The following is a 14920-nucleotide window of genomic DNA, read 5'->3' as shown; positions in this document are numbered from 1 at the left end:
GTCCTAATATAATGTATGCATCATCTTCAGCTACTTAAAGTGCCATAAAACATGATGAGATCTGTGCATATGCTAAAAGGGCTACTTAAGTAAAAATAGTTTGCATATAAAAAGGTTTAGAAATTGCTGACAAATATTTTAAAATAATTTTCAAAAATAAGCAAAATTACTTACATAGCCATGCTGTCTGGAGTAGTCTGATCCCCCCCCCTTTACCAGTGTTTAGCATCAGAAACACAGGCATTGTATTTCAGCTGTGTTCACAGCTGCTTATTTGCTTCTAGGAATGCTCCAGCAGATAATGAGTGTGCAGGTCTGCAGTCTACCAAAGCAAAGGTGCATATAGATGCAGCCATAAAAGGAATTGTGTGGTGGGAGTTAGAGCTGTACAATTCATAAACTTAAAAGAAAAGGTTAATTTCGAGGCACTGCAGTATAAATTTGCAGGTAAAGTAATTAAAGTAATAAGGGCTGATGCTGTATCTGGTAGTTCCAACCCCTTCAAAACAACTTAACATAACTACTTAACTTATAAATAAAGACACGACACAGATAGCTGGGATTTAAAGACCATAACGATGGTCACATTTATTAACTTGACTTCAACGGAAGTCATTCAAATATTTAACTTGTGGCGGCATTCGAGGCCTAGTAAACTATTAGCTCCATATGACAAGAGGTCGCAGCCAGATGTCGTGGAATAGCAAATGCCAAGGGTGGGCACAAATGTGGCCCCACCCCATTCCGTCTAGTAGGCGCGGACGTCCTAAAGGATCTTCAGCCAGCAGACCCGCGGGGCGGGGCCCCCCAGGTCACGACCTGAGGACATCACCCCCGCCCATTAGCCCGACTGTCACCTCTACAGACTCCGCCCTCAATTGTTGATGGCTACGACCTCCCGCCATTAGGAGATACGTGGATGTTATGATGCGCTTCAGCCTCTAAGGCACTGGTATGGCCAAGCCCTGCAGCAAGGCTCGCCCAGGAAGCAAATAAATTACGGCTAAGGTCTTACCAAGACTAGGTCAACTAACCCCATCCCTGCCTTTCGCATCTAAAGGACCAGCAACCCGTCCGGGAAGCCATCTGCCTGAATGACGCCTAAAAACTGTTGCAATAGCAATTACTTAATTAACCATTCAACAATAGGGTTGGGAGGGAGGGAAACTTTCTCCTTGCAAAATCCCAGGTGGAAGAGGCCAGATTGTTCCAGAACTTCGTTTATATTAGGTGAGCCTAAGACCTCCCCTCACTTTGCAACATTGTTGCTGCTACACTACACTGGGATTTTCCACTAGCCTGTCAGCTCATCCCTTAACTCCATTACAGGAGACTCTGCTACCTTTCATTCCCCTAAGGGCTGATGCTGTATCTGGTAGTTCCAACCCCTTCAAAACAACTTAACATAACTACTTAACTTATAAATAAAGACACGACACAGATAGCTGGGATTTAAAGACCATAACGATGGTCACATTTATTAACTTGACTTCAACGGAAGTCATTCAAATATTTAACTTGTGGCGGCATTCGAGGCCTAGTAAACTATTAGCTCCATATGACAAGAGGTCGCAGCCAGATGTCGTGGAATAGCAAATGCCAAGGGTGGGCACAAATGTGGCCCCACCCCATTCCGTCTAGTAGGCGCGGACGTCCTAAAGGATCTTCAGCCAGCAGACCCGCGGGGCGGGGCCCCCCAGGTCACGACCTGAGGACATCACCCCCGCCCATTAGCCCGACTGTCACCTCTACAGACTCCGCCCTCAATTGTTGATGGCTACGACCTCCCGCCACAAGAGACAGGCACTCCCACATAAACCGGGCTCTTGCCGCCACCCGCTAAATATTACTAACCAGAGCCGTTTTGAGGTCCACCAGGAAGATCGCCAGCCCTTCGTCGGACAGGTGCACCCCGTCCGGGCGATACAGCCCTTTTTTGTCCGCTGAGATCAGTTCATGGCGGACCACAAAACCCCCTACCTCTATTACTGCTCTACCCAGCTCCCTGTTAACTTTTTTCCTAACCCTATATGCTATCCTCGGTGTGGGGAAATATCTCCAACGCAGCCGGGGGATTATGTTGGACCAGGCCAGCCTAACCCCCGGAAACGTGGTACAGATCCACTTGACATCCGACCTCATCGCATTGATGAGATCTAGAGCAGGTGCACTCCCTATATCATTTCCCCCCATGTGAAGGAGGATGATGTGGGGCTGTCCCCATCGATGTCTGGCATTCTGGAGGAGGGCAGGCAAACCATCCCACTGTAAGCCTCTACGGCCCAACCACCGTATTGATGCCTGAGACGTCGGAATCCCCAACTGCTGCCCCTCAGGAAGAGAATGGGCCTTCAGTGCCGCCCAGTGCACGTAGGAGTGCCCTATTATCCAGATACGAGAAGGACCTGTAGCCACACCTGAAAAACGGATTACATAGTCAATCACCTTAGACTAAAACTAAACAACGCAACCAAACAAATGTAAAACGCCAGTTTCCTTCCTCCTACACCGAATACCCCCTAGGCTTCAGCTGGAGGGCGCACGTAAGACTTGTAACATTGGGACCTCCATCGGCCCAACTTCTGTATGCGATCTCCTTTCCAACCTAGCGCGGCCGCGCTGGTGGCAGCCCCTATTCGGAAGGAATGGGGGGTGATTCTACACTTCCCCAAACCTGCTGCAAGCGCTACCTTTCTGAGCACCGCTGCGAACTGGTACCGGGAGAGATTCGAACCGTCGGAATGCACTAAGAACTGGGCGGGGGCCCGTGGTCGCTGCGCCATGTAGGCCCTTGTACTCACAACCGGGCAGACGCCTGATGCCGAGGGAGTCAGAGTGATCCACACCCCTTTCCCCTCCTGGTCAGTCTTCGAGTGCGGGATAAACAATAACAAATTATCGCCCGCCAGTTTGACATGAGCCAACTGCATACCCGTGTTAATTGCATCCTTTGAGGTTGCGACCAGCTCGCCCGGCCTGAGGGCCGCAAAGAACGCCAAGGAGAATACGCACTGAAACAGTTCTCTTTCGCCGGGTTCGACGCAAATGCCCTCGATTGCGTCCACCAGCCTGGCTAGCCTACAAAATGTGACAGGTTCGCGCGCATCTTTCGCTCTACCCTCGAGCCTTCCCCAGCCCTTAATCACTTGCTTCACCAGGAAACCTTTCGTGATATTGGGCCACTCTAGCATATTGCAAAAGAAGGAGATTGCGGCTATTCTATTGGATATAGCGCCCTTCGAAGTCCCTTGCCCATGTTTCTCTGCCAGCCACTCCAAGAACAGATCCCTCGAGACCCTTTCCGGCGCTGCGCCTTGTGCGTAACAGTAACTTACCCACTCGCCCCAGTGCTGTGAATAAGCTCTCCACGTGTTCTGCGCCAGGGATGCCCTCACTAGGTGCCTTATGGACCTCCCTGCCCCGCCAACTGCCAGATAGAGTGGGGACAAGGTAAGCCAACTGCTGCTGCGTTAGGGGCCAGTCTGCGAAACTGTTCCCATTGAAACCTCGAGAGTGCGTCCGCCAGGGTGTTGTTGACCCCGGGAACGTGCCTCGCGGAAAACTGAATATTGTATTGCAAGCACCTCAGCACTAGCTGTCGCAAGTACCTAACAACTACCGGTGACGACGCGGACAACCTATTTATGGCGAAAACAACGCTAGCGTTGTCCGTCCAAAACACTATGTAGCGATCCTTTAACGCCGACCCCCAGAGCTCCATAGCCACAACTATGGGAAAGAGCTCCAGAAGTGTCAAGTTCCTTGTCAGTCCTGCTCGGACCCATGCCAAGGGCCATGGCTCAGCGCTCCATTGCCCATCCAAATAGGCGCCATAACCTGCTGCTCCAGCTGCATCCGTCAGCAGGTGCACTGTCTGACTGGAAACCCTAGGAGCGCGCCACAGCAGAGTTCCATTGAAGCCTTGCAGAAAGAGTTCCCATACCTTCAGATCTTCCCGCATGTCTTCCGAAACCGACACTTTACGTGTGCCGTGCGGATTGGAAAGTAAAGCCTCCATCCTGTTAAACACGCGACCCATGGGTATAATTTTGCACGCAAAATTGAGTAAGCCTAGGACGGACTGAAGCTCCCTCAGGGGCATGCTCTTCGCTGCCCTGGCTTTGCGCACCGCCGCGAGCATTGCTTCCACCTTATCGGCTGGGAGACGACATAGCCTTGCAGCAGTGTCAATTTCGATCCCCAAGTACGTGAGTCTTGTACAGGGGCCCTGTGTTTTTTCCTCAGCCAGTGGCACTCCAAATTTCGACATTAGCCTACGCATTACTGCGATCAGTCGATCGCATTCGCGAGTGTCCGCGGTGCCAACCAGCAGGAAGTCGTCCAGATAATGAGCGACTATTCCCCCGCCGGCCTCCGTGATGATGGCCCAGTGCAAGAATGAGCTAAACTCTTCAAAATAAGCACACGATAGCGAGCAACCCATGGGCAAACATTTGTCTACAAAATGATTCCCCTCGAATTTACACCCCATCAGTCTGAAAGACGCTGGGTGTATGGGGAGTAACCGAAAGGCAGATTCGATGTCCATTTTGGCTAGCAGCGCGCCCGGACCCGCCGCCAACACTAATTCCAACGCCTGGTCAAACGATTGGTAAGACACCGAGCTTATCATTGGGTCTATTGCGTCATTGACAGAACCCCCTTTCGGGTAGGACAAATGCTGAATCAGGCGGAACTTCCCTGGTTCCTTTTTGGGAACCACCCCTAAAGGGGAAATAACTAGGTCAGGGATGGGAGGTTGGTCAAATGGACCAGCAAATCTTCCCAGAGCAATTTCTTTGCTCAGTTTCGCCCTAACTTCACCCGGCATTTCGTAAGCCGACTTCAGATTCTTGTGCGACGAGGACCCCATTACCAACCCCAATGTTGGTATCTTGAAACCTTCGCCAATCCCCGCTAGTAGGTTGGCAGCCGACACCCTGTCTGGGTAGGCCGCCAGCCAAGGTCTAATGGCGTCCAGCTTCAGGGGTGTTGGAGCCCTTTTGTCCAGCCCCCCCCGATTTTGCCCCACGGAAAGCTCCTCCGTCCCTCCGCTTCGGGCATTCAACACCTGGGTGTTGACCGCTGCAGTACATGCAAGCGTGCCGAAAGGAACAGGAAGCTCCTTTGTCACACTGCTTCTCATTGTATTTCCAGCACTCCCTGCCTCTCCGCTTGATGGGGCCCGTTGGCCTCTGGGGCCCTGACCGCAGCAAGGGAGCTCCTGCCCCCCCCTTTTCCGGTATGAGCAGGGACCACAGGTCCAAGTCTTTTACCCCAAAGTTCAAGACCGGGTTATCGACCATCTTCCGCCTAAATTCGCTATCATAAGCACGCCACATGCCTTCCCCATATCTATTATAGATACATTCAATGATTTCCGCGTACTTAATTACATCGACCGCGGCCTCCGGCCTCTGTTCGATGTAGCAGGAGGAGAATACCCTAAAGCACTTCCTCCATTCCTCAAATGTATCTGGGCGCTGGATCTTCTTTGGCCCAGTCCCATCCTCACTACGCTCTTTATCTCGCTGCGCCTCAAGGGACAGCTCGAACATATTGACGTATTTATGATCGCGGATTTTTTGTACCGTCTTGGGCTTGAGATGTGCATGGAGGCAGTGGATCTTGCAGGGATAAGAGTCTCCCTGCAATGCCACCCTCCTGGTACTGACTGACATGTCCTGCAGCTGCGCAACGCTCTCGCTTCCCTGGCCACTGCCCTTGGATATTGTCGCCGTGTTTTGCCCCGCTAACGGCGCAGCCTGCTCCATGTTACCTAAACCTCTAGCCTGATTATGCTCAGCCACCAATAGCCTTAACATTTTGAACATGCGACGCTGCCCCTTACTGTTAAGCCCTAATTTCTTCCCACCATCTGAGTCTGAATCAGTGCTATAGTCGGTGTCAGTAATGCGTGACAAATTAAATACATTTCTCTCACCAACTGCCGATGTTGACGGGGTAGATGTTCCTGGTGCAGCTGCCACTGATCCGCCTGCTGGCTGTACAGATAGTCCTATTCCCATTGTACCCGGGCCCTCTGTCCTCTGCGGTGTAGGCACCATGTCCTGTGGGGGAGAAACAAACGAGAGGGGAGTATCCAGGCCAGCCGTGTGTCCCCCTTGACTGCCGCCCCCAATCGGGGTAGAAGTACTGCCCCCGGCCCTGTCTGGGACCCCTCTAGCCCTCTCGTCATTCATATCACCACTCCATTCATTCGCTGGCCCTGCCACATAGGGGGATTCTCTGACCACACGCTCCCTGACTGAATGAACGTTCTGAGCACCTGCCGCAACAAGCCCTTTGCCCCCTTGGACCCCTGCAGTTATTGTGCCTAGCGACTCGCCCTGTGCCCCATCAGTGGGCGCATTCGCCCTTGTTTGGGGTACATAGTTGCTGCTGGCACCCCCCCTGTGATACCACTGGCGCTCCAGCAATGCGCTTCTAGCTCTCCCATAAGCCTGGTTGCTAACACTGGAACCCCTGAGCCTCCCTCTCTGCGCGCCGCGGCCTCTCTGTAAGGGACTTGCTCTGTTTGCATTGCTAGCTATTGCAGAGTGTCGCGCAGCGGAGCAGGCCCGCCCGGATACTCCCCCCTCACCTGTGGAGAGTACCCGGCTAGGCCTCTTGCGCGCTCGCTGGATGTGCCGCTCTGATCCAGGTTCCGGCCGTGTGACTACCGCGGCGCCGGAAGTGACGTCACGCGTGTCACCTGACCGGCCGGAAATGGACGCGGCGAACGCAAGGCCGCAACCGGAGCCTGCACTGGTAGTTGCAGGCTCCGACTGAGCCACCAATGATAGCGGCGGTCCGGTGAGTGGGCGAGGACCCGCGGGCCCCGCTCCAGTAACCGACTGAGCCACCAATGAGGCATCCGTGCCGGGCCCTAGGGACCCGGCCGGATGATTTACCATACTGGGCCCTGCCTGATGAGGGTCCCCAGGCCCCCGGCCCAATTGAGGGGGATAATGAGGGGCGGTAGGCCCCGGTTCCACCCGGCTTGCCACCGGAGGCAGAACGGCGGCCGTGAGGGCCTTAAACATGCCCACTATGGCCGCCGCCGCCTCCGGCGACATTCCGGAGGCCGTAAGGGCCCCCAGGCCTGCCTCCAAAGCCGTGTCTAGGCCGGATGGGCCAGCGCTCACTGCACCCGCCTGTCCCGCAACCATCACAGTACCGGGCCCGGCGGGTGCAAGTTCAGGGGTTGTGGGGTTAGTGACCACAACATTAGGAGTTAAAGCAGATGATACTGGCCTTGTTTTCTCCGGAGTTGGTGGCACCACATCCTCATCCTCCTCTTCAATTACAGGTGCACTCCTCAAGGATCTCCCAGGGGACTCCCTGAAGCGAATGGGCACCGCAGCACTTCTCTTAGATCTAGACATTTTCGCTTGAAGAATGGCAAAACTTTCTCCTTGCAAAATCCCAGGTGGAAGAGGCCAGATTGTTCCAGAACTTCGTTTATATTAGGTGAGCCTAAGACCTCCCCTCACTTTGCAACATTGTTGCTGCTACACTACACTGGGATTTTCCACTAGCCTGTCAGCTCATCCCTTAACTCCATTACAGGAGACTCTGCTACCTTTCATTCCCCTTGTTTTTATCCCAACTTGTTTTAAGTCCCTTCAATAGCAGGGAAAGCCCCTTTGAGAGACACAATGACCTCCATTTACAAAACCGCGATTAAGACTTCTGATCCGTAAACTTTCAGGTGGTGGATTGAAATCATCCTGATCCGTCTGAATGGCAGCCAGTGAGCAGGCAATAGTAAATGCGGATAGCCTATGCTGTAGCGAATCGTGTCCACCCGAAGTTTAATTAATGGAGCCCAATGTTCTCAAGAGAAAAACTGCCTTTAGAGAATTACAGCAGGATTTCATAGCACTGGCGAGAATTCTTAGAGAATCTCACAAGCACAAAAAACTTTAGATTATCTGGCTCCAAATCACCTATATCCTTATGATATAAATATGCGGTAGCCAGGTCCCAATTTCACCTAACAATCAGAATATAATCATCCTTTTATCACTTACAAAGGCACAGAGATATAGGGCTCCATTTATCATTAGGCAGGCAGACAAGGTTTGCTATCATGAACTTAGTACACCCAGCCAATCACGTGCAAGAGGGGGCGGTCAATAATCTCGAAAGGATCGGAATTATTGCAATACTAGTGGTAAAGCCTATGTACACGGACCATTTTCTTTAGTGCAGCGGTCCCACCCGCCCGTGCTTAATAAAATGTATTATCCCTAATCTGCCAACCCCCACATTGCAAAGTACATAATAAAGTTATAAACCCCTAATCCGTAATTCACCCACATCGCAATCTACCTAATTGCAATATTAACCCCTAAACCGCCAACCCCCCACAACACCAACTAATTACACTATTAACCCCTAAACCCCTAACCCAACAACGCCAACTACCTAATTTCACTATTAACCCCTAAACTGCCAACCCCCCACAATGCCAACTACCTAATTACACTATTAAACCCTAAATCGCCAACCCCCCACAACGCTAAGAATTAATCTAATCACTAAACCCCCTAACCTCACACCCCTAAGTTAACCCCAATTACATAAAATAAAAAAGACTATCTTCTTAATAAATTAATAATAAAGTGCCAAAATAACTAAAATTACATAAAAAACTAAGATTAAATTAAAATAAAAAAAAATCTAAATTTACAGAAAAAAAAATAAACAAAATTTATCCAAAATAAAAAGCGTGGGGACTGCTTTCTCCATCTGGAGCGAAGGCGCAACAGAGCAGGACTGGCGGCCGCAGAGCAGGACCAATGGCCACGAAGCCATCCAGCGTGAAGGATCCTCATTTATGCGATTTCCGCCCCACACTGAAGATTAAATGCAAGGTGCCCGTTTAATATTGGGGTACCTTGCATTCCATTGGCTGAAATTTTAAAATAAGCCAATAGGATGAGAGCTACTGAATTCCTATTGGCTGTTCAAATCAGCCAATAAGATTTCCCTAGCTCTCATCCTATTGGCTGATTTGTAATTTTCAGCCAATAGGAATGCAAGGTACCCCTATATAAAACGGCTACCTTGCTTTCAATCTTCAGTGTGCGGTGGCGATCCCATGAAGAGGATCCTCTTGATGTCTGAGCAGCCACCGTTCCTGCTCCGTGGCTACCTTCTCTCTGCGCCGCCTTCGCTCCAGAAGAAGTTAGATGTCCCCGCACTGGTTGAAGATGAAGCCGCCTCGAAGAAGACCTTCACCGCTGGACTTCAAAAATGGTGAGTAACTATTTCGGGTTTATGGTTAGTTTATTTTTTTATTTTTTTGGTTGTTTTTTAGATTAGGGCTTTTTTATTTTAATGGGAAGCAAAAGAGCTGATTTCCCTTTTAAGGGCAATGCCCATACAAATGCACCTTTAGGGGCAATGGGTATCTTAGGTTTTTTTAGACTTAGGTTTTTTATTTTGGAGGTTGCGTGGGCAGTTTTACTTTTAGGGGGTAGTTTGTAATTTTTAACAGTAAAGGACAATGCACTACAAAAGACCCTTTTAAGGGCTATTGGTAGTTAGTGTTAGATTAGGGGGGGATTTTATTTTGGGGTGGATTTTAATTTTTATAGGGGTATTAGATTAGGTTTAAATTTTTTATTTTGGATAATTTTGTTTATTTTTTTCTGTAATTTTAGATTTTTTTATTTTTTGTAATATTACATTTTTTTTTTTAATTTTAAGTTAGCGGTTTACGGGTTAAAATAGTAATTAGGCAGTTGGCGTTGTGGGGGTTTGACAGTTTGGGGGTTAATATTGTATCTAGGTAGTTGGTGTTGTGGCTGGTTCGCGGTTTAGGGGTAAATATTGTAATTAGTTTATTTGTGTTGTGGGAGAATGGTGGATTAGGGGTTAATCAATTTATTAGATTGCCATGTGGGTGAAGGGCGGACTATGGGTTAATACATTTTATAAAGGTATTGCGGTGGGGGATGGCAGTTGAGATGTACATATTGCGTTCTGCGGGCGGTTTTTTAGTACTGTGTGTGGACGGTTAGGTGTTTTAGTTAATACTTAGTTCGGGCGTGCGGTTTGTTAGTACTTTGTGCGGGCGATTTGGTGTTTTTGTTAATATTTTGTGCAGGCGGTTTGTTAATACTTCGTGTGGCGGTTAGGTGTTTTTGTAAATACTAAGTGCAGGCGGGCGGTTTGTTAATACTTTGTGCAAGTGGTTAGGTGTTTTGGTTAATACTTGTGTGGGCGGTGTGTCAATACTTTGTGTGGGCGACACTGCATATGTAATCTCGCCCCAGGTGGATACGTTTGGCTGCACGCACAGCCAACATTCTTTTGGCTGCACGCGCAACTGACGACGGTGACAGACGCGTTACAAACACAATTATAAAATAGATGCCACACTTTAGGTTAAGAGGTTAAGTAGCAGTGGTCTTAAGACTACTACTATTTAACTAACATTGATGCAAACCTGAAACTCCAGGGCTCGGAAGCCGCTATCGCAGCTTGATAAATGAAGCCCATAATCTATATCAAGTCACCAATAATAAAAAGATAAAGATACATCACAATTAAAGGGACATTGTACACTAGATTTTTCTTTGCATAAATGTTTTGAAGATGATCCATTTTTACAGCCCATCTGGTAGTGTTTTTTATAAAAATGCTGTTTTTTAATAACATTGTGCTGATTTTCAGACTCCTAACCAAGCCCAGATGTATACGCACGTTTACAGACCACTGCTGGCTCCTATTTATGTTATCTGTCTTTTCATATGCGGGGGGAGGGGGAAGTGTCTGTTCTTCCTGGTTTCCCAGCCTCTTTCACTGGGTGTCCCAGCCTAACCTCATCAACAGTGCTAAACTGGGAGCTTCTAAGTACGTTTTTAAAAGGTTTTATGCTGGATTTTTAGATCAGTATCTGTGCATATTCTTATATATAGTAGTGTCTATTACATGCAGTTATATGAAAATGGGTGTATACTGTCCCTTTAAGGTAAATTTTGATAATGATAATCTTTGTGAGAGGAGAGGAATGACCAGGGGGTCTTGACTTTCTCCTATTATCAGATCTCTAAATTTAATTACAAGAAACGTAGCTGATCACATACAGAGTTATAAACAAATTAGCGCTTTGTCTTAGTCATGTGATCACATGGGTTAGCTGGATATTATGTTATGTGTGCAGCCTATATGGTTTCATATGCAGGTTATTATAAGTGTATGTCATATAGATGTCATTAGACAAGTGCACACACATTCATCACAAAAAATGTATTTCAGTTTGTCTGAGATTTGCTTATGAGGTTGTCCGGAATATATGTATTAAAGGGATATCAAACCCAAATGTATGTCTAACGAGATTCAGATAGAACATGATATTTTTAAACAGCTTTCTCATTTACTTGTACTAATCTAATTGTCGGATAGATAGCTCAGCATGCAGAGGCACTGTGGTTGAGCTCTGAAGCAACCCAAGGGTTGCAGGTTCGATCCCTGGCGAGGCACACTCAGCCTTTCATCCTTTCGAGGTCGATAGAATGAGCAGTGCCTTGAGACCCTTACGGATGATTAGCTGTGCTTTACAAGTACCCAATACATACATAACCTACATATGTTGTTATTGGTATATGTCCTTCAACAAAAGATATCAAGAGAATGAAATCAAATTAGATAATAAGAGAGAGAGAGAGGTCCATATTGCCCAATCATACACATAGTTTAGTCTATAATATAGGATAGTACACATTGCATTAGCAACAATTTTATTAGGTATTATAATTAGTTTAGTTAAGATCAATTTATAATGCAATATAGTATATCACTGGGTATTGAGGCATATTTATTTTTTCTCAAAGTTGGTCTTTATTGTCTAATCACATTTATTGTTCAGTTTATGATGTCACTGAGGGAGGGGAGACCTTCATGCAATTGTAGAAGTAGATTTTATTCTGTCTTTCAGTGAAAGTTTTTAGTGTCACTTTCTTCAAATTGTGGGGCACTTTGGTTTTTATTTGTGAAATGAGAAAGATTATTTGGTTTTACACTACAGTGATATAACCTTTTTTATTATGAATATGTGACTTTATTTTATTGATTTTAAGTCTTAGATGTGTTTATTGATGAGTAGGATATGAGATCATAGATTTTATTGTATTTTTGTCATTGATTATTTTGTCTAACACATTGTAGATTGATTAGTATGGTCTCTTATAGGGGGGGATGGGTGAGCCAGATATTCTACTGTTGATTGGTTTTACTTTGTTTGGTTTTCATTTAGTAACATTATACCCCTGATGAAACAGCTTGTTAGCTGAGAAATGATTGAGAATATTTAGTTAAATCTCATTATTAAAATAGGTTTTTAAACTTTGTAATATTTTAATAATAAACACCCCCCCACACCCCACGGCAAAAATGTGAAATGTGGTGGGCAGGGGCGTGGCTTAAAAATCATAAGCCCAAACTAATATAAATTAAATTCTAAATAAAGTAATATCTTTTAATACTCTTAGGCAGCAAATCAAACACAAGCTTAAACCACTGGTATAGCTATGTGAGCTCTGTATTTAATTAACCTTTGCAGAGACAGCGCTAAATATTTTTATCTTAATTGGACATTTAATAATAGATTCTTTAAAACTGCTCTCTACTTTCCTCAATATTCTAGATTCTGGTCTTTAAAGTTAGCAAAAATGCACAGTAACACAATCTACACATATACATGTACACACACTCAAATGCACATACAAACACTACACAGCATACACTTATACATGCAGACACACACTCACTACATAGCATACACTTATACATACACACACACTACATACCATACACTTATACATGCAGATACACACACACTACATAGCATACACTTACATATGAACATACACACACTACCTACCATACACTTATACATGCACATACACACACACTACATACCATACACTTATACATGCAGATACACACACACACACACACTACATAGCATACACTTACACATGCACATACACACACACTACATAGCATACACTTACACATGCAGATATACACACACTACATAGCATACACTTACACATACAGATGCACACACACTACATAGCATACACTTACACATGGAGATACACACACCACATAGCATGCACTTACACATGCACATACACACACACACATACTACATAGCATATACTTATACATACAGATACGTACACACACACTACATAGCATACACTTACACATGCAGATACACACACACTACATAACATACACTTAAACATGCATATACACACACACTACATAGCATACACATACACATGCACATACACACACACACTACATAGCATACACTTATACATGCACATACACACACACTACATAGCATACACTTATACATGCACATACACACACACGCACACTACATAGCATACACTTATACATGCACATACACACACACTACATAGCATACACTTATACATGCACATACACACACACACTACATAACATACACTTATACATTAACATATACACATACTACATAGCATACACTTACACATGCACATACACACACACACACTACATAGCATACACTTACACACACACACACTACATAGCATACACTTACACATGCACATACACACACACACTACATAGCATACACTTACACATGCACATCTACACACACACACTACATAGCATACACTTAAACATGCAGATACACACACCACATAGCATGCACTTACACACACACTACATAGCATACACTTACACATGCACATACACACACACACACACACACACACACACACTACATACCATACACTTATACATGCAGATACACACACAATACACAGCATACTCTTATACATGCAGATACACACACTACATACCATACACTTACATATGAACATACACACACACTACCTACCATACACTTATACATGCACATACACACACTACATAGCATACACTTCCACATGCACATACACACACACTACATACCATACATTTATACATGCAGATACACACACACTACATAGCATACACTTGCATATGCAGATACACACACACACACTACACAGCCTACTCTTATACATGCAGATACACACACACACTACATAGCATACACTTACACATGCACATACACACACACACTACATAGCATACACTTACACATGCAAATATACACACACTACATAGCATACACTTACACATGCAGATACACACACACACACACACACTACACAGCACAGCATACTCTTATACATGCAGATACACACACACTACATAGCATACACGTACACATGCAAATACACACACACACACACTACATAGCATACACTTATACAGGCAGATACACACACACACACACACAAACACTACATAGCATACACTTACACATGCCGATACACACACTACATAGCATACACTTACACATGCACATACACAGACTACATAGCATATACTTATACATGCAGATACACACACACACTACATAGCATACACTTACACATGCAAATATACACACACTGCATTGCATACACTTACACATGCAGATACACACACACACACACTACACAGCATACTCTTATACATGCAGATACACACACACTACATAGCATACACGTATACATGCAAATACAAACACACACACTACATAGCATACACTTATACAGGCAGATACACACACACACACACACACACACTACATAGCATACACTTACACATGCCGATACACACACTACATAGCATACACTTACACATGCACATACACAGACTGCATAGCATACACTTACACATGCAGATACACACACACACTACATAACATACACTTAAACATGCATATACACACACACTACATAGCATACACATACACATGCACATACACACACACACTACATAGCATACACTTATACATGCACATACACAC

At 45.8% G+C, this 14920-nt stretch overlaps 1 long non-coding RNA gene across 1 annotated transcript; it reads right to left on the bottom strand.

Moving 5' to 3' along the window:
- Nucleotides 1–557: 557 nt before the first annotated feature.
- Nucleotides 558–6020, bottom strand: LOC128666793 (uncharacterized). The gene is made up of 2 exons (XR_008403272.1): nucleotides 5945–6020; nucleotides 558–2417 (listed from the first exon to the last, which is right to left on the bottom strand). It is a non-coding gene; the product is annotated as an uncharacterized LOC128666793 (long non-coding RNA).
- Between the last annotated feature and the right edge of the window lie 8900 nt (nucleotides 6021–14920).

This window comes from Bombina bombina, chromosome 7, assembly GCF_027579735.1.
Source record: "Bombina bombina isolate aBomBom1 chromosome 7, aBomBom1.pri, whole genome shotgun sequence".
NCBI lineage: Eukaryota > Metazoa > Chordata > Amphibia > Anura > Bombinatoridae > Bombina > Bombina bombina.
Note: the sequence above shows the minus strand (reverse complement) of the source record. Positions and strands in the feature narration are given on the sequence as shown.